The sequence below is a fragment of the Mesoplodon mirus genome (genome assembly GCF_964341445.2).
Source record: "Mesoplodon mirus genome assembly, chromosome: X".
Taxonomy (NCBI): Eukaryota; Metazoa; Chordata; class Mammalia; order Artiodactyla; family Ziphiidae; genus Mesoplodon; species Mesoplodon mirus.
This window is the reverse complement of record NC_138981.1, coordinates 136,042,399-136,069,435: the sequence shown is the minus strand read 5'-3', so window position 1 is coordinate 136,069,435 and position 27,037 is coordinate 136,042,399. Positions and strand designations below refer to the sequence as shown.

At 40.1% G+C, this 27,037-nt stretch overlaps 1 protein-coding gene across 8 annotated transcripts in view; it reads right to left on the bottom strand.

Moving 5' to 3' along the window:
* LOC309796051 (uncharacterized protein) overlaps positions 1 to 27,037 on the bottom strand; it is a 93,906-nt gene that overhangs the window by 52,483 nt on the left and 14,386 nt on the right. For 2 of the 8 annotated variants that reach the window (XR_014292422.1, XR_014292423.1), the window contains one exon: positions 26,610 to 26,967. The exons of 5 other annotated variants lie outside the window; for them this stretch is intronic. The gene's annotated coding sequence lies outside the window, so the exon portion shown is untranslated. Of the gene's footprint in view, positions 1 to 7,228; positions 7,497 to 26,609; positions 26,968 to 27,037 lie in introns of those variants that run through there. One more of the 8 variants, XR_014292424.1, reaches the window with a different exon arrangement.

The window sequence follows — 27,037 nt, the reverse complement described above, 5'->3', positions numbered from 1 at the left end:
GACAAGGCAGGAAGAAGAATCTGAGCAGAGGGAACTTGTTAAACATCCCAGAAGAATATTGCTGGAGCCTGAGATAAGATGGGGGTGGGGCATCATGAGAAATGAAGCTAAAGAAGTAGGCAGGAAGCACATCAATATGCCAGGCTGAGGAGCTTGAACTATCTGCTTTAGGAGAGTGAGGAGCCACCAGGGCGACTCTAAATATTTTCATGTTTTTATTTTGTTGTTACTATTGGTGTTCTTGTTTCTGTTTGTTCTTTGCAGTGAAATGGCCATGACTAAATTTTCAGTTTGGAAAATAACTTCGCGTTGGTGGAAGGAGTTGTGGAGCGTGGTGAGAGATCAGATTACAGGTCACTGAAACCGTCTACATGAGAGCCGATAAAAGCTAGAACGAAGAAGCAGCATTGGGGTACAAACAGCGGATTCAGGGCAATTTTCCAATAGAATAGATTTGGTAAATGTGTGGCTTTTGGGGAGAGGGGGAGAAAAGGAATGATGGCCAGATTTCTATCCTAAGGAACCCAGATCAATGGCATTGCCATCGACTGAGAGGCAGAGCAAGTTTGGGGGCAGCTGGGATGGGACTAGTTCAGTTTAACCAGACAGCTGGCAGAGCCACAGGTTCCACATCCATGGATTCAACAAAGTACGTGTCAACAATATTTGAAAAATAAATTTCAGAAAGTTCCCCAAAGCAAAACTTGAATTTTCCATGCTTCGGTAAACATTTACATAGCATTTACATGGTATTTACAAGTATTTACATAGCGTTTACAATGTATTAGGTATTATAAGTAATCTAGAGATTACTTAAAGTACACAGGAGGATGTGCGTAGGTTATACGCAAATACTGTGTCATTTTATATAAGGTACTTCAGCATCCTCAGATTTTGGTATCCACGGGAGTGCAGGAACCAATCCCCCGTGGATACCAAAGGATTACTATTCTGAGTTTGAGAAGTCCGTGAAATAGAGATGTCCTGCAGATGGTTGGATACATGTGTCTGAAGTTCTCAAGATATTTCAGAGCTAGAAATATATATTTGGGAGTTAGTTATAAGTGTGTAAATGATAGTTCACATCTTGGGATTACATAAAAATAACCAAGGCAGAAGATTTATAATGATCACAGAAGATGGTCAAGAAACGGGCAGATCATTTAAGGTAAAAATAACATTTAAGGTAAAAATAACCTGAGATAAAATAATCAGATGTAAGAGAACCAGGAGAATAAGAGACTGAGAAAGTCAAAAGAGGTTAGAGATCAAGAAGGAGAGAATAAAGAGAAAACAGATGCAAAACATTATGAAAGTAACATAGAACTTGGTAATGAATTGACTCTTCCCTATCCCATTTCTCTTACATCCAGATATGATGACAAGTTTCAAGTTCGGGTGATTAGAAGAATAATGGTATAAATAACAGAATTAGAAACACAGAAAGAATAAATAGCTTGGGAGGAAAGCTGATGAGTTTCAGTTGGGATATACTAATTCTGAGATTCAATCAGGACATTAATCTCTAGTAAGCAGATGGGAATCCGAGACAGTCTCAGGAGAAAGCTCAGATGTGAAAGTTAATATTTGAAAATCACCTGTATGAAGGTATCAGTGGAATCAGTGAAATTCTCATGGAAGAGAATATCAAAGTGAAGAGGAAAAGAAGGTATGCAAATGGCCAAGAAGTACATGAAAATATGCTCAGCATCGAGTCATTAGGGAAATGCAAATCAAAACACAAAGAGATACTACTTCATACCCACTACTATGGCTGTAATCAAAAAGACTGACAATAACAAGTGTTGGCGAGGATATGGAGAAAATGGAACCCCTCCTACATTGCTAGTGGGAATGTAAAGTGGTGCAGTTGCTTTGGAGAAGTCAGGCAGTTTCTATGGAAAACAGTTTGGCAGTTCCTCAAAAAGCTAAACATAGAGTAGCCATATGATCCAGCAATTCCACTCCTAGATATCTATCCAAGAGAAATGAAAAATGTTATGTCCAAACAAAATTTTGTACACAAATATTCATAGTAGCACTATTTATAATAGCCAAAAGGGAACAACCCAAGTGTCCATCAACTAGTAAATGCATAAAGAAAATCTAGTATATCCATACAATGGAATATTATTTAGCTGTAAAAAAAGAATTATACTTTATTTAAAAAAATTATGCTTTGGGAGCTTCCCTGGTGGCGCAGCGGTTGAGAGTCCACCTGCCGATGCAGGGGACACGGGTTCGTGCCCCGGTCCAGGAAGATCCCACGTGCCGTGGAATGGCTGGGCCCGTGAGCCATGGCCGCTGAGCCTGCGCGTCCGGAGGCTGTGCTCCACAACGGGAGAGGCCACAATGGTGAGAGGCCCGCGTACCACACACACACACAAAAAAAAAGCTTTGTGAAGGACATTGTTAAAAGAATGAAAAGAGAAATCACAGATTGGGGGAAATATTTGCAAAATATGTAGGATAAAAGACTTGTACCTAAAATATACAAAGAATCCTTAAAACTCAACAGTAAGAAAACAACCAATCCAATTTAAAAATGGGCAAAGGATCTGGACACTTCACAAAAAAAGACATATGGATGGCAAATAAGCATATGAAAAGATGCTCCACATCAAATATAATTAAGGAATTACAAATTAAAACAATAATGAAATATTACCATGTACTACTAGGATGGCTAAAATCTAAACAACTGACAACACCAAATGTTAGGAAGGCTGGAGAGCAACTAGAGCTCTTGTTCATCACTGATGGGAATACAAAATGGTACAGCCAATTTGGAGGACAGTTTGGCACTTTCTTACAAAACCAATCATACTCTTACTATATGATCCAGCAATCATGCTCCTTGGTATTTACCCAAACATGTTGAAAACTTATGTCCACACAAAAACCTCTATACAGACATGTATAGCAGCTTTATTCATAATTGCCAACACTTGGAAGCAAGCAAAATGTCCTTTGGTTAGTGTATGGATAAATAAACTGTTGTCCATCCAGACAAAGGAATATTATTCAGTACTAAAAAGAAATGAACTATCAAACCTTGAAAAGACATGGAGGAACCTCAAATGCATATTACTAAGAGAAGACAATCTGAAAAGGCTACATACTCTATAATTCCAACTACATGACATTCTGGAAAAGATAAAGCCATGGAAGCAGTGGTTTGCTAGAGGTTCTGGGGTAGGGAAGGACTGCACTGCACCAAAAATCCCCTGTGCTCCAACTATTCATCAAAACTATTCTATATGATACTGCAATGGTGGATACATGACATTACGCACTTGTCAAAACCCACAGAACTGTACAACACAAAGAGCGAACTCTAATGTAAATTATGAACTTTAGTTAATAATAATGTTTCAATATTGGTTCATCACTTGTAACAAATGAACCACACCAATGCAAGATGTTGGTGGGAAAAACTATGGTCAGAGGAGTGGGAAGAGGGGAGTATGTGGGAACTCTGTAATATCTGCTCACTGTCTGTAAAACTAAAACTTCTAAAAATAAAAGTCTATTACTTTAAAAAAATTAAAGAAAGAACGAAGTACTAGTCCATGTTAATACATGGGTGAGCCTTGGAAACATTACCTTAAGTGAGAGAATCCAGTCACACAAAAGACTACATATTATAATATATGATTCCATTTATATGAAAGGTCTAGAGGAGGCAAATCTATGGAGACAGAAAGCAGATTAGTAGTTGCCTAGGGCTAGGGAGAATTAAGGGGAAACAGAGAGTGTTTGCTAATGGCTATAGGGTTTCTTTCGGGGGTTTTGAAACTGTTGTAAAATTTCTTGTGATGATCGTGGTGATGGTTGTGAATATACAGCTCTGTGAATATACTAAAAACCACTTTATTAATTAATTTATTTTTGCTGTATTGGGTCTTCGCCTCTGTGCAAAGGGCTTTCTCCAGTTGTGGCAAGTGGGGGCCACTCTTCATCGCGGTGCATGGGCCTCTCACCATCGCGGCCTCTCTTGTTGCAGAGCACAGGCTCCAGACGTGCAGGCTCAGTAGTTGTGGCTCACGGGCCCAGTTGCTCCGTGGCATGTGGGATCTTCCCAGACCAGGGCTCGAACCCGTGTCCCCTGCATTAGCAGGCAGATTCTCAACCACTGCACCACCAGGGAAGCCCCTAAAAACCACTTTAAATGGATGAATTGTATGGTATGTGTATTATATCTCAATAAATCTTGATATTGCTAATGAATTTGAAAATCTCAAAAATGGATGATTTTCTAGGAAACTTATCCAATTAGAATCACAAAGATGTACAAAATATGGGGGAAAAAACCTATGCTGTTTAAAAACATTTCCTCCAATGAATATAATAGTGTCCAGATCATTCTATGAGTAAGTTCTTTATAATTTACAAGGAACAGATAATTTCCATCCTCTAAATATAGCTTCCAGTATAGAGGAAAAGAAGGAACTAAGCCCCATTATTTTATAAAACTGAAGTTATCCTACCCACAAAACCTAGTGAACACATGTGCAAAACACAGAGAGAAAGAATACTGAAGATTAATGTCACTTACGAACATAGATGTAAAAATCCTAAATAAAATACCAGCAAACCAAACTCAGCAAGACAAAAAGAATACTACACCAGGACTTCCCTGGTGGCACAGTGGTTAGGAGTCCGCCTGCAAATGCAGGAGACACAGGTTCGAACCCTGGTCTGGGAAGATCCCACATGCCGTGGAGCAACTGAGCCCGTTCGCCACAACTACTGAGCCTGCACTCTAGAGCCAGCAAGCCACAACTACTGAGTCCCTGTGCCACAACTACTGAAGCCTGCGTGCCTAGAGCCCGTGCTCTGCAACAAGAGAAGCCACCATAATGAAAAGCCCGCGCACCACAACGAAGAGCAGCCCCTGCTCGCCACAGCTAGAGAAAGCCTGCGTGCAGCAATGAAGACCCAATGCAGCCAAAAATAAATAAATAAAATTAATTAATTAATTAATTTTAGAAAAAGGAATACTACACCATAAGGAAAGAGGAATTATTTCAGGAGTACAATTTAATATCAGTAAATCTAGACACACAGTATATCACAATAACTAGCCAAAGGAGAAAACCTGCATGAATGACAAAGAAGTTCTTAAATTTACTTTTTAAATTTCTTAAGAAAATAAGAAAAAATATCTACAGCAGAACAGAAAATTGGACAAAAGAGTAAAGAATAGAAAAAATTAAAAAAGCAGCTTCACTGGTAACCAAATAAATGTAAATTTTAAAATAGGATATTAGGGGACCTTCAAGATGGCGGAGGAGTAAGACACGGAGATCACCTTCACCCCACAGATACTCAAAAATACATCTACATGTGGAACAACTCTTACAGAACATCTACTGAACGCTGGCAGAAGACCTCAGACCTCCCAAAAGGCAAGAAACTCCCCATGTAGCTGGGTAGGGCAAAAGAAAACAGAATAAACAGAGACAAAAGAATAGGAATGGGACCTGCGCCAGTGGGAGGGAGCCGTGAAGGAGGAAAGGTTTCCACACACTAGAAGCCCCTTCACTGGCGGAAACTGCAAGTGGCGGAGGGGGGCAGCTTCGGAGCTGCGGAGGAGAGCACAGCCACAGAGGTGCGGAGGGCAAAGCGGAGAGATTCCTGCACAGAGGATCGGTGCCGACCGGCACTCACCAGCCCGAGAGGCTTGTCTGCTCACCTGCCGGGGTGGGCGGGGCTGGGAGCTGAGGCTCGGGCTTCCGAGGTGAGATCCCAGGGAGAGGACTGGGGCTGGCAGTGTGAACACAGCCTGAAGGGGGCTAGTGCACCACGGCTAGCCGGGAGGGAGTCTGGGAAAAAGTCTGGACCTGCCTAAGAGGCAAGAGACCATTGTTTCGGGGTGCGCGAGGAGAGGGGATTAAGCGCTGCCTAAACAAGCTCCAGAGACGGGCACAAGCCGCAGCTATCAGTGCATACACCAGAGACGGGCATGAAATGCTTCTGTAGCCACCAAGAAGCCTGTGTGCAAGCATAGGTCACTATCTACACCTCCCCTCCAGGGACCCTGTGCAGCCCGCCACTGCCAGGGTCCCATGATCCAGGGACAACTTCCCCAGGAGAACACATGGCGCCCCTCAGGCTAGTGCAACGTCATGCCAGTGTCTGCCACCGCAGGCTCGCTCCACTTTCCGCACCCCTCCCTCCCTCCCCCCCTCCCCCCGGCCTGAGCGAGCCAGAGCCCCCTAATCAGCTGCTCCATTAACCCCCTCCTGTCTGGGCGAAGAACAGACACCAGAGGGCGACCTACACGCAGAGGCCAGGCCAAATCCAAAGCTGAACCCCAGGAGCTGTGCGAATAAAGAAGAGAAAGGGAAATTCCTCCGTGCGGCCTCAGGAGCAGCGGATTAAATCTCCACAATCAACTTGATGTACCCTGCATCTGTGGAATACCTGAATAGACAATAAATCATCCCAAACTTGAGGCGGTGGACTTTGGGAGCAACTGTAGACTTGGGGTTTACTTTCTGGATCAAATTTGTTTCTGGTTTTATGTTTAGCTTAGTTTAGTATTTAGAGCTTATTATCATTGGTAGATTTGTTTATTGATTTGGTTGCTCTTCCTTTATATATATATATATATACTTTTTCCTTGTTCTCTTTTTGTGAGTGTGTATGTATATGCTTCTTTGTGTGATTTTGTCTGTATAGGTTTGCTTTTACCATTTGTCCTAGGGTTCTGTCTGTTCGTTTTTTTGTTTTTTTTAGTATACTTTTTAGCGCATGTTATCATTGGTGGATTTGTTTATTGGTTTGGCTGCTGTCTTCTTTCTTTTTTAAATTATTTTTTATTTTAATAATTATTTAAATTTTTTATTTTAATAACTTCTATTTTACTTTATTTCTTCTTTTTCTCCCTTTTCTTCTGAGCCGTGTGGCTTACAGGGTCTTGGAGCTCCGGCCAGGTGTCAGGCCTGAACTTATGAGGTGGGAGAGCCGAGTTCAGGACATTGGTCCACCAGAGACCTCCCGGCACCATGTAATATCAATCAGCGAAAGCTCTTCCAGAGATCTCCATCTCAACGCGAAGACCCAGCTCCACACAATGACCAGCAAGCTACAGTGCTGGACACTCCATGCCAAACAACTATCAAGACAGGAACACAACCCCACTCATTTGCAGAGAGGCTGCATACAATCCTAATAAGTTCAAGACACCCCAAAACACACCACCAGACATGGTCCTACTCACCAGAAAGACAAGATCCAGCCTCATCTACCAGAACACAGGTACCAGTCCCCTCCACCAGGAAGCCGACACAACCCACTGAAACAAGCTTACCCACGGGGGGCAGACGCCAATAACAACAGGAACGACGAACCTGCAGTCTGTGAAAAGGAGACACCAAACACAATAAGTTAAGCAAAATGAGAAGGCAGAGAAAGACACAGCAGATAAAGAAGCAAGGTAAAAACCCACCAGACCAAACAAATGAGGAAGAAACAGGCAGTCTACCTGAAAAAGAATTCAGAGTAATGATAGTAAAGATGATCCAAAATCTTGGAAATACAATGGAGAAAACACAAGAAAGGTATAACAAGGACCTAGAAGAGCTAAAGAGCAAACAAACAATGATGAACAACACAATAAATGAAATTAAAAATTCTCTAGAAGGAATCAATAGCAGAATAACTGAGGCAGAAGAAAGGACAAAATCTACAGAATACACTTTCTTCTCAGGTGCTCATGAAACATTCTCCAGGATAGATCATATCTTGGGTCACAAATCAAGCCTTAGTAAATTTAAGAAAACTGAAATCATATCATGTATCTTTTCCAATCACAACCCTATGAGACTAGATATCAATTACAAGAAAAAATCTGTAAAAAATACAAACACATGGAGGCTAAACAATACACTACTAAATAACAAAGAGATCACTGAAGAAATCAAAGTGGAAATCAAAAAATACCTAGAAAAAAATGACAATGAAAACACAATGACCCAAAACCTATGGGATGCAGCAAAAGCAGTTCTAAGAGGGAAGGTTATAGCAATACAATCCTACCTCAAGAAACAAAAAAAAAAAACTCAAATAAACAACCTAACTTTACACCTAAAGCAATTAGAAAAAGAAGAACAAAACAAAACAAAAATACCCCAAAGTTAGCAGGAGAGAAATAAAGATCAGATCAGAAATAAATGAAAAGGAAATGAAGGAAACAATAGCAAAGATCAATAAAACTAGAAACTGGTTCTTTGAGAAGATAAACAAAATTGATAAACCATTAGCCAGACTCATCAAGAAAAAAAGGGAGAAGACTCAAATCAATAGAATTAGAAATGAAAAAGGAGAAGTAACAACTGACACTGCAGAAATACAAAGGATCATGAGAGATTACTACAAGCAACTCTATGCCAATAAAATTGACAACCTGGAAGAAGTGGACAAATTCTTAGAAAAGCACAACCTTCCGAGACTGAACCAGGAAGAAACAGAAAATATAAACAGAACAATCACAAGCACTGAAATTGAAACTGTGATTAAAAATCTTCCAACAAACAAAAGCCCAGGACCAGATGGCTTCACAGGTGAATTGTATCAAACATTTAGAGAAGAGCTAACACCTATCCTTCTCAAACTCTTCCAAAATATAGCAGAGGGAGGAACACCCCCAAACTCATTCTACGAGGCCACCATCACCCTGATACCAAAACCAGACAAAGATGTCACAAAGAAAGAAAACTACAGGCCAATATCACTGATGAAATAGATGCAAAAATCCTCTACAAAATACTAGTAAACAGAATCCAACAGCACATTAAAAGGATCATACACCATGATCAAGTGGGTTTCATCCCAGAAATGCAAGGATTCTTCAATATATGCAAATCAATCAATGTGACACACCACATTAACAAATTGAAGGATAAAAACCATATGATCATCTTAATGGATGCAGAAAAAGCTTTTCACAAAATTCAACACCCACTTATGATAAAAACCCTACAGAAAGTAGGCACAGAGGGAACTTACCTCAACATAATAAAGGCTGTATATGACAAACCCACAGCCAACATCGTTCTCAATGGTGAAAAACTGAAACCATTTCCACTAAGATCAGGAACAAGACAAGGTTGCCCACTCTCACCACTATTATTCAACATACTTTCGGAAGTTTTAGCCACAGCAATCAGAGAAGAAAAAATAATAAAAGGAATCCAAATTGGAAAAGAAGAAGTAAAGCTGTCACTGTTTGCAGATGACATGATACGATACACAGAGAATCCTAAAGATGCCACCAGAAAACTACTAGAGCTAACCCATAAATTTGGTAAAGTAGCAGGATACAAAATTAATGCACAGAAATCTCTCGCATTCCTATACCCTAATGATGAAAAATCTGAAAGAGAAATTAAGAAAACACTCACATTAACCACTGCAACAAAAAGAATAAAATACCTAGGAATAAACCTACCCAAGGAGACAAAAGATCTGTATGCAGAAAACTGTAAGACACTGATGAAAGAAATTAAAGTTGATACAAACAGATGGAGAGATATACCATGTTCTTGGATTGGAAGAATCAACATTGTGAAAATGACTATACTACCCCAAACAATCTATAGATTCAACGCAATCCCTATCAGACTACCAATGGAATTTTTCACAGAACTAGAACAAAATATTTCACAATTTGTATGGAAACACAAAAGACCACGAATAGCCAAAGCAGTCTTGAGAAAGAAAAATGGAGCTGGAGGAATCAGGCTCCCTGACTTCAGACTATACTATAAAGCTACAGTAATCAAGACAGTATGGTCCTGGCATAAAAACAGAAATATAGATCAATGGAACAGGATAGAAAGCCCAGAGATAAACCCACGCACATATGGTCACCTTATCCTTGATAAAGGAGGCAAGAATATACAATGGAGAAAAGACAGCCTCTTCCATAAGTGATGCTGGGAAAACTGGACAGCTACATGTAAAAGAATGAAATTAGAACACTCCCTAACACCATATACAAAAATAAACTCAAAATGGATTAGAGACCTAAATGTAAGGCCAAACACTATCAAACTCTCAGAGGAAAACATACGCAGAACACTCTATGATGTAAATCACAGCAAGATCCTTTTTGACCCACCTCCTAGAGAAATAGAAATAAAAACAAAAATAAACAAATGGGACCTAATGAAACTTCAAAGCTTTTGCACAGCAAAGGAAACCATAAAGAAGATGAAAAGACAACCCTCAGAATGGGAGAAAATATTTGCAAATGAAGCAACAAAGGACTGATCTCCAAAATATACAAGCAGCTCATGCAGCTCAATATCAAAATAACAAACAACCCAATCAAAAAATGGGCAGAAGCCCTAAATAGACATTTCTCGAATGAAAATATACAGATTTTCAACAAACACATGAAAGGATGCTCAACATCGCTAACAATTAGAAAAATGCGAATCAAAACTACAATGAGGTATCACCTCACACCGTCAGCATGGCCATCATCAAAAAATCTACAAACAATAAATGCTGGAGAGGATGTGGAGAAAAGGGAACCCTCTTGTACTGTTGGTGGGAATGTAAATTGATACAGCAACTATAGAGAACAGTATGGAGGTTCCTTAAAAAACTAAAAATACAACTACCCTATGACCCAGCAATCCCACTACTGGGCATATACACTGAGAAAACCATAATTCAAAAAGAGTCATGTACCACAATGTTCATTGCAGCTGTATTTACAAGAGTCAGGACATGGAAGCAACCTAAGTGTCCATCAACAGATGAATGGATAAAGAAGATGTGGCACATATATACAATGGAATATTACTCAGCCATAAAAAGAAATGAAATTGAGTTATTTGTAGTGAGGTGGATGGACATAGAGTTTGCCATACAGAGTGAAGTAAGTCAGAAAGAGAAAAACAAATACTGTACGCTAACACATATATATGGGATGTAAAAAAAAAAAAAAGGTTCTGAAGAACCTAGGGGGCAGGACAGGAATAAAGAGGCAGACGTAGAGAATGGACTTGAGGATATGCGGAGGGGGAAGGGTAAGCTGTGACAAAGTGAGAGAGTGGCATGGACATATATACACTACCAAATATAAAATAGCTAGCTAGTAGGAAGCAGCCGCATAGCACAGGGAGATCAGCTCGGTGCTTTGTGACCACCTGGAAGGGTGGGATAGGGAGGGTGGGAGGGAGGTGCAAAAGGGAAGGGATATGGGGATATATGTATACATATAGCTGATTCACTTTGTTATACAGCAGAAACTAACACACCATGGTAAAGCAATTATACTCCAATGAAGATGTTAAAAAAATAAAATAAAGTAAAAAAATAGTATATTAATTCTTCACAGTCAAATAGGCAAAAAATTCAGTGATTTCAAGAATTCAGACAAAAGGGGCATGCCCGTACTCTACCTCTAACATGACAATTATTATAGGGTAGTTTAGCAATACTCATCGAAAGCCTGAAAAATGTGCCTACATGTGGAACCAATAATTGCACATCTAAGAATTTATTTAAAAGAAGCAATCGGGGTTTTTGCAAAGACTTAGCCACAGAATACTCATCTCTGCATTGTTTACAGTAGGGAAAAAATATAACCTAAATGTCTAACAGTAGCGAGTTGGTCAAATAAATTGTACTTTCATACAATGAAATGCTAGTTAACCACTGAAAGTGTAGAATAATGAACTTGAAAGAATGTTCAGAATATATTAAGCTCATGAAAGAGGACGTAGAATATAGAGAAAAGAAGACTGAAGGATTATAATAAAATGTTAATAGTGATTACCTCTGAGTGGTAAAAATATGGGTGATGTTTACATCCTTTTTCATTCTTTTTTGTATATCTGTGATTTCTACATGGTCTATAATAAACATGTATTACTTTGATAAAGAAAAATTCAATAACAGAGTGCCTTTTAATGTTCATCCTCTTTGAGAAGTTCTACCTCTAGAAATTTATTCTGATAGTCATACATTCACACAAGAACATACATTACTATAATAACCAAAAAGGGAGACCAATTTAATGTCTAGCAATAGTAATTATAAAGTATGACATAACTCTAGCTATAGCTATAGGATGGAATACTGGGCAACTATTAAAAATCATGAGGTAGAAGAACATTTAAACCATAAAACATTCAGTGAAAAGGCAGATTATAAAACATTAAATACAATGCAAAGCTAATTTTTAAAAAACTATGTATAAATAGAAAAAAGAATGGAAGGAAATATACCAAAATGAACATCAACTCTGGTTCTCTCCAAGTGGTAGGACTACAGGTAATTTATTTTCATCTTTCTGCATTTTGCACTTTTTCTACAATGTAATTTTAAACTCCAGAAAAAATTTAAGTTTGCATTTGAGGAGCAAGGAAAGAAAATGTAGAACAACATAACAACTCTCTGCTGCCATCATGCTGTGAGGCATTTATATCTAAGCATGTTGGCATTCCATAACTGAATCCAAGAACTGGTCCTGTTATGAATGGGAAGAATATAGATTAAAATAAGTGAGAATAGGGGCAATATATTAATATCACGTATAAACACAGAAAACTTCGGAAACCAATATATCAAGATGATAAGAATGATTAATTCTTGTTGGTAGGAACATAGGTGGTGGTTACTTTCATGGGTGTGATTTTCTATATTTTTTTAAAATTTTCCAAAGATAAAAAATAAGATAAATAAAACCAAGTGAGAGAGCTATAGATATTTCCAGTCACTGGTTCAGGAACAGTGGGGAAACCTCTGATCTTCTGTCTCTGAGACTGTGGGAGAGCCTAGTTAGTTCTGGGATGGGAGGAAGCATCCACAGCCATTGCTTTCCTCTATGGCCTCCAGGGTTGAACCCAGGGGCACTACCAGTGAAATAATGCAATGATGCTAGTCTCTCCCTTCCATTGCATGCCAGGGAGCCCCTCACCCTATGCCAACAGCCGCCCAATTCAGAGTCTCGGACCTCCAGGCCTTCACAACCTCTAGTCATGCAGAGCTTCCAGTCAGAAGCATTTCCTTTCCTGCCATGGCCCCCTTCTCTAGCTCTTCTGCAATCTGCCCCCTGCCACTACACTGCGAGCTTCTGGAGGGCTGGGACCGTGGTTTAGCTCAAATCTTGCCCCTGTGCCTACCACAGCACCAATTAACATTTATGAGACTTTGCAGGCAGGTATGAAACAGAATCTTGATGCCTAGTTTGGGAGTAGAGAGCAAGGATACCAGCAACCCAGAAGTGTTTCATCCTCACAGAAAAGCACAACCCAGCCCACTACTGGTGATGATATGACTAAAATAGTTTCATGGGTAAGAGTGCCACCTAGTGGAATGGGGCAGACGTGGGCAGTGATTAAAGTAGGTCAAAATAGAAATAAAATAATTCAAACAGATCTTCTTTGAAATAAAAATACACAACTCATCACAATAACTGGAGCAGTGGGGACCAGATGAACTGTCTGTGTAAGGACATGGTAGCAACAAAGTCAATATAGCATCAATATACAAACTTACCTGTTACATGATAGGTTTCCTTTGCTTCACGGTGAAAAAACACATCTCATCTTACTGCCAAGGGCTACAAATTAATCATAAGGGTCAAGGTTCATGGTACTTACTCAAGGTTTCTGTGGATACTATGTTACTCCCATAACTTTAGAATTATTCTACCATTTTCAGCATTGTTTCTCTTAGTGGAGAGATAATGGAATTTGTCTATTATAAGAAGTATGTAAAGTGAGAGATTTCCTTTGCCAAAAGTTCATATAATGAAAGGTATGGAAAAATAACCTTTTTTCATTGAAACAAATTAATCCTGTAAATATTTGCTGGGTATACCAAGCCACTGACTAGTGTTCCTAGAAAAAAGCTTTCAGGGGTAGAAAAACTGAGGTCAAAATTATTATATTTTCCAAAAAAAGTATTATATTTTCCTCTTCAAATATAAGCCAAATAGTGGCTGTCAAACATCACAGGGAAATGCTCCATTTCCCTCAGCATCAGAATGGACTGAGGCCCCGCTGTTCAAGCTCACACACAGCACATGTGAGAGCATGCATGGGTGAAACTGATCAGAGTTGGTCTGTGTGAAGTGATGCCCTCTCCTCCAATGCAGTAAACTGGAGATGGTCAAACTGGATGTGGAGCTCCATGGAACTACATACACTTCATGATGCCAAGAGTACTATACACAGCTTGAGAAGCACATTCTGAACAAGTAAGTGCCTTTGAACCTCTGAAAGGCAAGGCAAAGCTTTTTTTTTTTTTTTAAGATTTTAGGCAAAATCTTAGCCAGCATAAGAAGAAAGTCTGTGGAATTCAAGAGGTGACACCTCACCCGTTATTTATTTATTTATTTATTTATTTATTTAGGCCGTGCCACACGGCTTGCAGGATCTTAGTTCCCTGACCAGGGATTGAACCTGGGCCCAGCAGTGAAAGTGCGGAGTCCTAACCACTGGACCACCATGGAATTCCCATCACGTGCTTTTAAACACCAGCACAGTGACAAAGCTCATAATAAAGGTGGACAACCTCCATAACACCTTTCATCCAGATCACTGCAGTTTCTGATGGATCTCTCCATCTTCACTGTCCCAACTTGGCGAAACCTACACATTCTAGCCATATTAATAGTCTTGGAGTCTAACTCTGGCCACTTCATACGGCCTTTTCTCCTCCAACCCGTGCTTAAAAATCTTCACTGCTTCCAAAGTGCCTATCAAAAATGTTGAAACACCTCAGTTTAGTATTCAATGTCCCTCAAAATGTGGCCCCAACCTACCTTTCCAAGCATATTTGACATAATTCCCCCATAATGAGCCTGTGGTCCAGCCAGATTAAAATTCTCACTGTTCAAGTGTACATATATTTTCTCACCTCTCTAGCAGTGAAAAAATTCAGGTCACCACAAAAGGCCATTAGGATCCTTCCCAAGTGCTGTGCAAAGCTTGCCCAGAAGAGAAGCGTCTTTAGATGCGCCATCACATAACGCATTGCCTTTGGAAATACAGATCCATGGAGGATGAGTCAAGAGTTTATACATCTCAGTACCTGACCTGGATTATTTTAATGCTTGTTCTGGTACTCACTAGTCCACTGCTTTCCAAACGTTTTTGTAATTTTGACGTTTCATTGGTCCTACTTAAAAAAATTTTTTTTGTAAAACTCACTGACCCTACCCTAATGCTGGAATTTTTTTCTAAAATTTTAAAGCCAATTAAGATGAATTTGGTTTTGAGAATTTTAGAGCAATTTTGTGAGATCTTATGAGACACCCTGGAATGCCCCCAAAATGGAGTTTAGAATCACTGTCTCAGCAAATATGTTTGCCTCTCCATGCTTTATTATTTCCACCTACAGAATGAGAAGTAATGATGCTCCTACCCTCTCCCAAGTCCCTCAGCCTGTATATTATGAGAACACATGCTGTATATAAAGAACTTTGTTTTCCCGGAATGAAGGAGTCATATATAACCCAAATAAAACAATTTGACCATAACCCCAAAATCCCCTTATGATAGTAAACATTGTAAATGTTACCAATAAAATATGAGACACTATCACATTATTTGATAACACAAAAATATAAAATTCTTTCAGGCTGCAGAAAGACATTTATGTTATTGAACTTAATTAAGAGACCACAATGCTTGGGAAGGTGGTGCATCTAACATCCAAAAAGAACTGCCCGGGGAAGGAAGCAGACTTAAGGCTGGCTTTAGCTTGTGAACAGAGGAGTTCCTTCTGAGGTAAGGGTGGGAGTTTCAGGACTCTGAGAAGATGTCTCAATTTCAACTTGGTTCCCTGTTGAAATGTTTCTTTCTGCAGAGAGATTAGAAGTGAAGTGCTGGGAGAAGAGGCCGGAAAGCAAACTTAAGGCTCCCTTGTCAGGAGTACATTTTGTCCCCACAAAGCTAGTTTTGTTTGAAGTCACAATTCAGTAAATTCTTTTTGATAGAATTCTTTTATTGCAACTGTCTCGAAGAAGTTGAACTTCTGCAAGTAGCAGTCTGTGGAGAATTCCAATAGTAGACTTAATACTGTGACTATAAATAAGAGCCCTACAAGTCACCAGAGAGTCTCAGACCAAAAGGAAGGTGACAGACCATGCAGGCTACTGCCCTGCCTCCAGGCTGTACAAGAAGCCCATCCCAAGTACATTGGAAGAGTCCAAGTCATTCTAAAAGGGTTACAGGAAGGAATCCAAGAATTGTAGACCTATCTTAGAGCCAGAAAAGACCTTTAGATATCATCTGCTGTAGGCTTTTTGCAAAGAGCAGAAGTTTATGCTACTTTTATGTAGGCCAAATGTTAAGAAGAAATCACTTAGCCTCAGATGAAAATAACTAATGTGAAATAATACATGTGTACACTCTCAATAAGATTAAATAACTTTTTAAGGTTCTATGACAATTTTTTTCATTTAAAAAAAAGGCCAACATAAATTAGTCAGTTAGCTCATCTGATAGGTGCTAAACAGTTCCTCCTGCTTCTTAAGTAGTTCTTCTTCCCTATCTTGTAGAGTGACTGCTTAGGTCAATAGATGCTTCCAGTTCTTACCAGAAACACAAGTGATTTTAACCTTTCAGGGGAAGAACCATCCCAAAGACCCACAGAAGCCGTGGAGGGGTGGACAAGCACTTGCCTCCCCTTAGGAATTTCCATGTGTTTAGAGAAGGGAGTCTAGATTAAACCAAACCCATTTTCAGAGCTGACTAGACATCCCAACAGGAAGCTGCAAGTTTCCCAGATCAGAAGCAGGGCAAAACTAAACACACAGCATAGCTCTGGGCTTCTGAAGTCTTCATTGCTCTTCCCTCCTCAGTCACAGGAGATCAGAAGTTCCAGGTATCCCGGGACTCAGTGTATGGGCTAGCAGACAAGCATAAGGGAAAGCTATCCCACCTCTGAAAGAGCTCTGAATGCAGAAGCTAAAAGGCTATCTGTCTGGGACATTGCAAAGAAGATTACTGTATTAAGATGAAATGTGGGATTGATCTCCTCCAGCCCCAGGACTTGAGGAATACTAAAGGGGGGGTGAAACAATAGGGCTCACTCCAATCTCTGGTATGCTGCACTTTGAAATTTACAGATGACTTTCCCTCCCACTATTACAGTTGATCTTCACAACAGCTTTATGAAGCCAATGTAGTTAGAATGACTTTAGAGATGAGGAAATTTATGCAGAGGTGAGTCAGTGGCCCAAGGCCACGCAGCTGGTGAATAGTAGAGCTAAGATCCAAACAGTCCTTTTATGGAAATACAACACCTGTGAACAGAAGATATTTTTCTGTTTTTCTGAAGCCCTATCACCCTTTCTGGAGAGCCTCCAGGATGAAGACCTTGCAGAAGACACAATCTAATTTTCTCTTGAAACATTCTTCACGGCTGTGGAACATACAGTCAAGGGTATCTGTGGCACTGTGGCAGAAAGCATAATAATCAGCAGAGTAAATTCTATTCTTGAGGGAGTTCCTCTTCCCTGGTAGATTCCTCAGCATGAAGCCCTCCATCTCCAAAGAAGGACATGGCCCCTGTGATTTATTGCGAGTGCCTATGTCTGAGTCCTTGAGAAGAAAACCGAGTATTATTTGTGTTTTACTAGAAGAATTAATACACCAAGGGGAAAGAATTTTGAGTAGCAGCACTACTGTGGGATTCTAATGACCAGAAAGTAGCACTGCCTCGTTCATTCAGACCTCAAAAGTACAGAAGTTAGGATTGATTTCTGTCTTTGCAGTATCTATGAAAAACTAGTTTCTAACCTAATTAATCTGGTACTAACTTAAATAACTCCTTACCTTTTTCATGCTAAAACAGAGGTCAGGGAAATTATGTACTAATGTAGCAGTCTCCCTCAGCCTCAGTCATATTTGTTCATCTTTAAGAGTCTTTCTTCTTGAAAAGCAGTGATGAATCTATCTGAAAAGGAATCTCCTAAAATGTCTTCCTTCAGCAATTACTGCAGTTCATGAAGAAATTTAGTTTGCAAATACTTAGGGAACAGGTGGACTTCTGATTATGAATGTGATGGAGTAACTTGTAGTAGACTAATACTTCCACCGAGAATAGCTAAGAAATCCAGATAAAATTTTTAAATGTCTGTTTGAAGGAACTAGAGCATGACGAGGCAGCCAGGACTTTGGAAAAGAGAGGCAATGACACTCTGCAGCCATTTTTTTCCTCAGAATGTTTGCTGATTCTGGGCATGAGGTAAATGGGTGGGGATATGAGTAAGAACGTGAACTGAGGGCCTCTACTAAGAGGAGAGAAACCAGCAGAGCACTGGGTAGAAAGAAAGAGGGGAAACTGAGCCCAATATTCTGCCAGTTTTCCCCTCAAGATATTTACCAAACTCTGAAACTGCATTAACTGAAAACCTAAAGAAAAAAAAGAGACTGTCAAACTAGAATTTTAAACCCAGGAAAAGTGTCTTTCCAAAAAGGAAGGCAAGATTTTAAGCAGCGTGGCATCATAGTTTTGAATCTCCCTAAATTTGACTCTCTCACATAAAACAGATAAAGTGCTAGAATAATAGAACAAAAGCCCATAAACAACATCTACAACAAAGCTAGGTAAAACATACCCCAATGAAACCCAAAATATGACCAGGTAGAGATAATCCACTAATAGCCATGAAACAGTAAAGTATCAGCATCTGCTGAGAGGAGGAAGGGATAAAAATGGCATCTGAAATACCTGAAAATAGGAATACCCCAAAATAGTCAACATGTACTTACTGCAAAGCACAGCAGAACATTTTAGGAACAAAAGTCACAGGAAAGAAGAGTTCTGTACACGCCAATGGATGAGTAACTACAAGGCATTTGAGAGGCTGAGCAATGTGGGCTTGAGAAAATCTAAAACTTCATCTTCTACTCTGGGATGAAGTAAGGTGGAAGAAACATCACTCCCATAGTTAAGACAAAAAATAAGCCAGATTAACTTCAAATTCATGAATTTTTCTATTGCATTGGAGAGCTGAGTTTGCAGAGCAGCACACTTGCCCAAAGTCTGAGGAGATACAGTCCCTACCGGAGGAGAGGAGACATGAGCACTCACTTACCTGGGGTAAGCTTACCAAAAACCAGTAAGAAGAGTTCCACTAGAAACAAACACTAATGAACTGGTGAAGGCAGATTATGGACTGGCAGGATAGTAGGAAGGCTCTGAGGGCCTCAGAGACTTGGGGGTCTGCACTCTGTTGCAAGCGCTTTCTCCACGAATCCTGCTGGGGGCTTTCAGAAAGGCTCAGAAAGAGCCCTAAGAACGGACCATTGCGATGCAGTCCTTGAAGAGAGGAGCATTAGCCATGCAGGAGGAATACGAATCTCAACCCCATGCATTTCCCCTATCTCCCCCAGGGAAAACAGTGTCTTTCTCTGTGGGGAAAGGACAACACACTCTAGGGCAATGGTGGAAATTCATTGTAGCTGGGAGAAGGAAATGGGGAAAAAGAACTACTCCTGGGGGAAGGGCAGAAATATACACTGGGCACAGAACCACATACTCCTGAGGCCATACCGTGGACTTAGCACCTAAGACTGAGACTTGGGCAGAACAACAGAAAATGCCCACCTCCCAGTTCCCCACATCACTAACTAAATAAATTCAAGTAACTAGTAACAGCATAATAGTACTGGGAAAGGGACAGAAGCGGAAACAGAGTATGCAAAGATGCCATCTGAGGCACAGTGTAAAGGGAAGACCTAAAGTTCAGTGTCGAAAAGACATTGCTCTGGAAGACCAACTTTCATGTTAAGCACAAGGAATCACTATAGGAATTTGAAGTCTGTCATACACTGAGGGTGGACATAGCAGCAACAACCTCAAACCCAATCCAACTCCTAACCAGGTTAACTCAAAACTCTGTTCTAAAGACCCAGCAGAAGGAAACATGTGCCCATTTCCAGGCATAAAAATTTCATACCTCATTCTCTACTGGCCTACACAATATGTTTGGCTTCAAACAAACAAATAAAAACACACAAAAAGGTAAGAAAAATCACATTCCCAAGAAACAAAGTGATTATCAGAACCAGAATCTGATATGACACAGACACTGGAACTATCAGACAAGGAATTTTAAATAATTATCATTAACATGTTAAAGGCTCAAATGGAAATGGTGGACATTATGCAAGATAAGCAGGTAATTGCAGTAGAAAAACACACACTAAGAAAGAACAAAATAGAAATGCTAGAAATGAAAAGCACAGTAGCAGAGATAAAGAATACCTTCAGTGGGCTCACCAGTAATCTCAACACAGCCAAAGAAAGAATCAGTGAACTTGAAGATCACTCAACAAAAATTACCCAAATTGAAACACAAAGAAAATTTAGAAGAATATCCAAGATAATATAAAACAGTCTAGTATGAGTCTAATTGGAATCCCAGAAGCCAGAGGGATGAGAGATTATTTTATTTTTATTTTTTATTTTATGACAACATAATGGGTGAGAATTTCCCAAAATTAAATGACACACACCAAACCACAAATGCAAGAGGTTCAGAGCCCCCAGTAAACCACCTCTTGGCATATATTCAAACTACTGAAAACAAAAGAGAAAATCTTGAAAGCAGCCAGAGAAAAAAGAAACTTTACATAGAGAGAAAAAAATAAGAATTACATCAAATTTCTCATCAGAAACCATGCAACTCAGAAGTCTATACCCAGAAAATATCTTTAAAAAAATGTAAGGTGCCATTGCTGGTGCCAATGTAAACTGGTACAGCCACTTTGGAAGACAGCTTGGCAGTTAGTTCCTTAAAATGTAAAACATAGTGCACTCTACTTCTGCTGTGAAAGGTATAATAGTCTGGTGACACAGGAGTAGTTTCACATTTTAAAAAATCATCACCTTGAACAAAATAGAGAATGAATAGTATTATATAAATATTGTATCTTAAATAGTTTATTCAGTCTCTTCAAAAAATAGTTCAATTTACTGAAAGAAACATTTTTAAATGTTAAATATAAGTTTACCATGCAAACCAGAAATTTTACTCCTAGTTATGAAGTAAAATGAAAACATATGTCCACACAAAGACTTGTAAGCAAATGTTCATAAAAGCATTACTCATAAAAGCCAAAAAGTGAAAACAATTCAAGTGTTCATCAACTAGTAAACAGATAAATAAAATATGCTATATCCATGCAGTGGAATACTGGAACAAAATACCGATACATGCTACAAAATGGATGAACCTCAAAAACATTATTCTAAGTGAAAGAAGCCAGATGCAAAACACTCAATATTGTATAATTCAACTTATATGAAATTCCAAAGACGGCAAATCTATTGGTATAGAAAGAAGATTACTGGTTGCCTGGGGTTGGGGGTGGAAAGGTGATTGACTTACGGTATGGGGTTCTTTGGGGGTGATGACAGAATTCTAAAAGTGGATTTGGGTGATGGTCGTATGATTCTGTAAATTCACTAAAAATCACTGAAGTGTACACTTAAAAAAGGTTAATTTTACAGTATGTAAATTTTATCTCCAAAAGGCTAACTTTTAAAATGAAAAAGAAATAAAGACTTTCTCAGAAAAACAAAAATAATTATGGAAATCATAGCCAGAAGTCTTACTCTACAAGAAATCTTAAAGAAGTTCTTCAGGCTGAAGAAATATATTAGGCTGAAACATGGATCTCCACAAATAAATCAAGAATGCTAAAAAGAAATAAATGAAGGTAAAATACATTGATTTTTCCTATATTTAATTGACCTAAAAGATAACTGGGGGGCTTCCCTGGCAGCACAGTGGTTAAGAATGAGCCTGCCAATGCAGGGGACATGGGTTCGAGCCCTGGTCCAGGAAGATCCCACATGCCACGGAGCAACTAAGCCCGTGCATCACAACTACTGAGTCTGCGCTCTAGAGCCTGTGTGCCACAACCACTGAAGCTCGCACGCCTAGAGCGTGTGCTCCACAAAAAGAGAAGTCACCACAATGAGAAGCCCGTGCACCGCAACAAAGAGTAGCCCCCGCTCACTGCAAATGGAGAAAGCCCATGCACAGCAATGAAGACCAAATGCAGCGAAAAATAAATTAAATAAATAAATAAATAAATAAATAAAGATAACTGGGTGTTTAAAGAAAAAATAGTAGTAAAATATTGTGCCAGGGTAGCTATAATAACACCAGCAAAAACTTCAGGACAAAGAACACTATTAGAAATAAAGAGGATCATTACATAATAAAGAGGTCAATTCTCAAATAAGATATATAACAGAGCTTAAAAATACATTGGACAGGTACTTCCCTGGTGGCGTGCCTGCCAATGCAGGGGACATGGATTCGATCCCTGGTCCGGGAAGATCCCACATACTGTGGAGCAACTAAGCCCATGTGCCACAACTACTGAGCCTGCACACCACAACTACTGAAGCCCGCATGCTGCAACTACTGAAGCCCATGTGCTTAGAGTCTGTGCTCTGCAACAAGAGAACCCACCACAATGAGAAGCCTGCACACCTCAGCAAAGAGCAGCCCCCGCTCGCTGCAACTACAGGAAGCCTGTGTGCAGCAATGAAGACCCAGCGCAGCCAAAAAAAAAAAATTGGACAAAAACTGATACTACTGAAAAGAGAAAAGGACAAATACACAATTACAATCAGAGACTTTAACACTCCTCTCTCGGCAACTGACAGAACATGTAGGCAGAAGATTAGTAAAGCTATAGGTTACCTGAACAGCACTATCAACCAATCTGACTTAATTGATATGTGTATATGTGTGTGTGTGTGTGTGTGTGTATATAAACACCACTCAACACATTATTCTCAATTGCACATGGAACATTCATAAAGATCAGTCATATTATGGGCCACTAAAAGAAAAGAACCTCAATGAATTTTAAAGAATAGTGATCATTAAAAGTATGTTTTCAGAACATACTGGAAATCAATAAAAGAAAGATATCTATAAAGGATACTGCTAAAAATAGAACTACCATATGACCCAGCAATCCCACTACTGGGCATATACCCTGAGAAAACCATAATTCAAAAAGATACATGTGGGCTTCCCTGGTGGCACAGTGGTTAAGAATCCGCCTGCCAATGCAGGGGACATGGGTTTGAGCCCCGGTCTGGGAAGATCCCACATGCCGCAGAGCAACTAAGCCCATGTGCCATAACTACTGGGCCTGCACCCTAGAGCCCGTGAGCCACAACTACTGAGCCTGTGTGCCACAACTACTGAAATCCACATGCCTAGAGCTTGTGCTCTGCAACAAGAGAAGCCACCGCAATAAGAAGCCCATGCACGGCAACGAAGAGTAGTCCCCGCTCGCCGCAACTAGAGAAAGCCTGCGCACAGCAACGAAGACCCAACGCAGCCAAAAATAAATAAATTAATTAATTTTTTTTTAAAAAGATAAATGCACCACAATGTTCACTGCAGCACTATTTACAATAGCCAGGACATGGAAGCAACCTAAATGTCCTTCGACAGATGAATGGGTAAAGAAGATGTGGCACATATATACAATGGAATATTACTCAGCCATAGAAAGGAACAAAATTGGGTCATTTGTAGAGACGTGGGTGGATCTAGAGAATGTCATACAGAGTGAAGTAAGTCAGAAAGAGAGAAACAAATATCGTATATTAATGCACATATGTGGAACCTAGAAAAATGGTACAGATGAACAGGTTTGCAAGGCAGAAATAGAGACACAGATGTAGAGAACAAATGTATGGACACCAAAGGAGGGAAAGCAGGGGTGTGGGTGTTGGTGGTGGGATGAATTGGGAGATTGGGATTGACATATATACACTAATATGTATAAAGTAGATAACTAATAAGAACCTGATGTATAAAAAGTAAATAAAATTCAGGGCTTCCCTGGTGGCGCAGTGGTTGGGAGTCCGCCTGCCGATGCAGGGGACACGGGTTCGTGCCCCGGTCCAGGAAGATCCCACATGCCGTGGAGCGGCTGGGCCCGTGAGCCATGGCCGCTGAGCCTGCACGTCTGGAGCCTGTACTCCACAACGGGAGAGGCCACAACAGTGAGAGGCCCGCGTACCACAAACAAACAAACAAACAAACAAAAAACACAATGAGATACCACTACACACCTCAATGGCTAAGAAAAAAAATTAGCAATACCAACTGCTGGAGCAACTGGCATCAGCAGGATGTGGAACAACTGGCACTCTCACACCCTGCTGGTGGGAATGCAAAATGGTATAGCCACTCTGCAAGAGTTTGGCAGGTTCTTATAAAGGTAAACATTCACTTACCATGTAACCCAGCAATCCTGCTCCTGGATAGTTACTCAAGAGAAATGAAAACAAAAAAACCTGTATACAAATATGTATAACAACTTAATTCATAAGAGACAAAAACTGGAAACAAACCAAATGCCCCTCAACTGGTGAATGGATAAACAAAATGTGGTACATCTATACAGTGGACTACTATCCAACAATAAAAAGGAGTGACCTGCTGATACGCACAACCACATGGATGAATCTCAAAGGCATTTTGCTAAGTGACAGAAGCCAGACCCAAAGGACTACGTACCATATGATTCCATTTACTTGACAATCTGGAAAAGGTAAAACTATAGAGATAGATATCAGACCAGTGGCTGCCAGGGTTTAGGAATGAGGGAGGGGTGGAATACAAAGAGGCAGCACCAGGCAATTTGGGGGGGGGTGATGGAACTTTCTGTACCTTGATTGTGGTGATGGATACACGGCTCTGTGCTTCAGTCTGAAGTCATGAAAAAGCATACCATAGAAGTTTGCTCTATGTAACTAAATAAACCAAAATAAGATCCCCCTGCACACGCACCTAAGTGAGAGCATGTGCTACCAAGGATGGACAGTAACTAGAACTCACACACTGCTGGTGGTAGTGTAAACTGTTACAGCCACTACGGAAAGCTACTTGGCACCATCTGCTAAAATTAAACATGTACATCCTACAAATCAATTCCACCTCTAGACATATATGCAACAGAAGCATATATTTACCAAAGAAATTAAATAGCAGGCTATTCATAGCAGCTTTATCTGTATTAGCAAAAACCTGGACACTACGCCAATATCAGCAAACAGTGGAATAGATAAATCAATCATAGTACAGTCATAAAACGGAATACTGTATGGCAATGAGAATAAAGGAAATGCTGCTCACATGACAACCTGAATGAATCTCAAACAATATTAAGTATGAGAATCCAGACAATAGTAAGAGTACATAATGTAGGATTCCATTTATGTAATCAAAGATGTTACAAGTCAGACTAGTGGTTACCCTTGGGCAGAAGTAGTGACTTGGATGGGATCACAAGGGAGTTCTAGCAATGTTCTATTACTTAATATAAATGCTGCTTATTGGTGTGTTAACTTTGTGAATATTCATTAATCTGTTCACTTAATATTTGTGCATTTTCCCTGTTTGCAAAGTATACTATACTTCCATTTTAAAAGTTTTAAAAGCAGAGTATGTATATTTCATTTTCTTTCCTTTTTAAAATTTAGGTTTGCTGATCAAAGATTCTTTGATTCCATGTGCTTTCCTGGTGGCGCAGCGTTTGAGAGTCTGCCTGCCGATGCAGGGGACGCGGGTTCGTGCCCTGGTCCGGGAAGATCCCACATGCCGCGGAGCGGCTGGGCCCGTGAACCATGGCCTCTGAGCCTGCGCGTCCGGAGCCTGTGCTCCGCAACGGGCGAGGCCACAGCAGTGAGAGGCCCGTGTACTGCAAAAAAAAAAAAAAAAAAGATTCTTTGATTCCAAAGGCAAGGACCAAGAATCAAACAAGAAAACCTTTGTTCCTGGTTGGATAGAAGGATGGAAGCAACTTTTGATTACTTGCTCTATCATGAATGGTGCCAGGGGCTTCACGACAACCAGTAGAGGTGGGAATTTTATTTCCATTTTTAGAGATGGAGAAGACCCAAGGGCAAGAAGATGAGTGGTTTCAACTATGATTTGTGATTCAGCATTTCTAGAAAGATGACCTTTGGGAACATCAGAGAGAGAAAGGCCTCTAAAGAGCATCTAGCCCAGCCTCTTTATTTTACAAAAGGAGAAAATGTGCTCCAGAAGAGAAAGGGGTCATTCAAGATTATCCATCTACTGAAAGAGAAGGGACTAGAGCTTCAGTCTCCTAAGTGCCATCCAGTGTATGTCCAATGCATCATGGCCATCGTTTACAGACAAATCATCAAAACCCTTTAAGGAATGGAGGGAAAAAAGCATTAAATTGGGAGTTGAAAGGTCTGGATCCTATCCCAGTTTTGCCAAGTAAGCTTGACTTCCCCCTTTGGGTTTTAATTTCCCCACCCGTGAAATACGAGGTGACAATACAAAATCAACAAGAGATAGCAAGTCTTGGATCCATGACAGAGGTAGATCCAGGTTTTATGGGACCTGAAGCTTCATAACACTTGAGGCCCTCGTTAAGGATAAGAATACAAAATTACCAATACAAAATCAGGAACAAGAGTAAAAATTTTAAATGAGAAAATAAATACGATAGAGTACACATTTGAAAAAGTTGACGAATGCTAGACATATCACAAAATTCAGGAAAAATGACAATAAACTAAAGCATATTTTTATTAGTTGCCTGATAAACCTCTGTAATATATTATTCCCACTTTTCTGTTATAGTCGGAGACTCGCAGGACTCAGCATATAGTTGTCCTCACAGCTAAGATTTAGTACAGCAATGTAGCAAGGACACAAAGGTGGATCACAAGGGGGAAAGACACAGGCAGAGCCTGGAAGAATCCACGTGCAGACTTCCTTATGCTCTCTCCTTCCCACGTGGAGCCACACAGAGGACACTCTTCCCTCAGCAGAGAAAATGCAGCGACATGTGTGTGATGTTGCTGCCCAGGGCAGCCCAGATTCAGTGCCCACGGCTTTTCTTCACGGCTGTTCACATAGGCAGCGTCTGCCTAGCGTGCCCCTTCTGGGAGAATTCCAGACTGCCGGAAGGAAAGCAGGGGTCCAGCCTAAAGCACACTGTATGTATAAACAGTCTAAGCACAGTGAGCC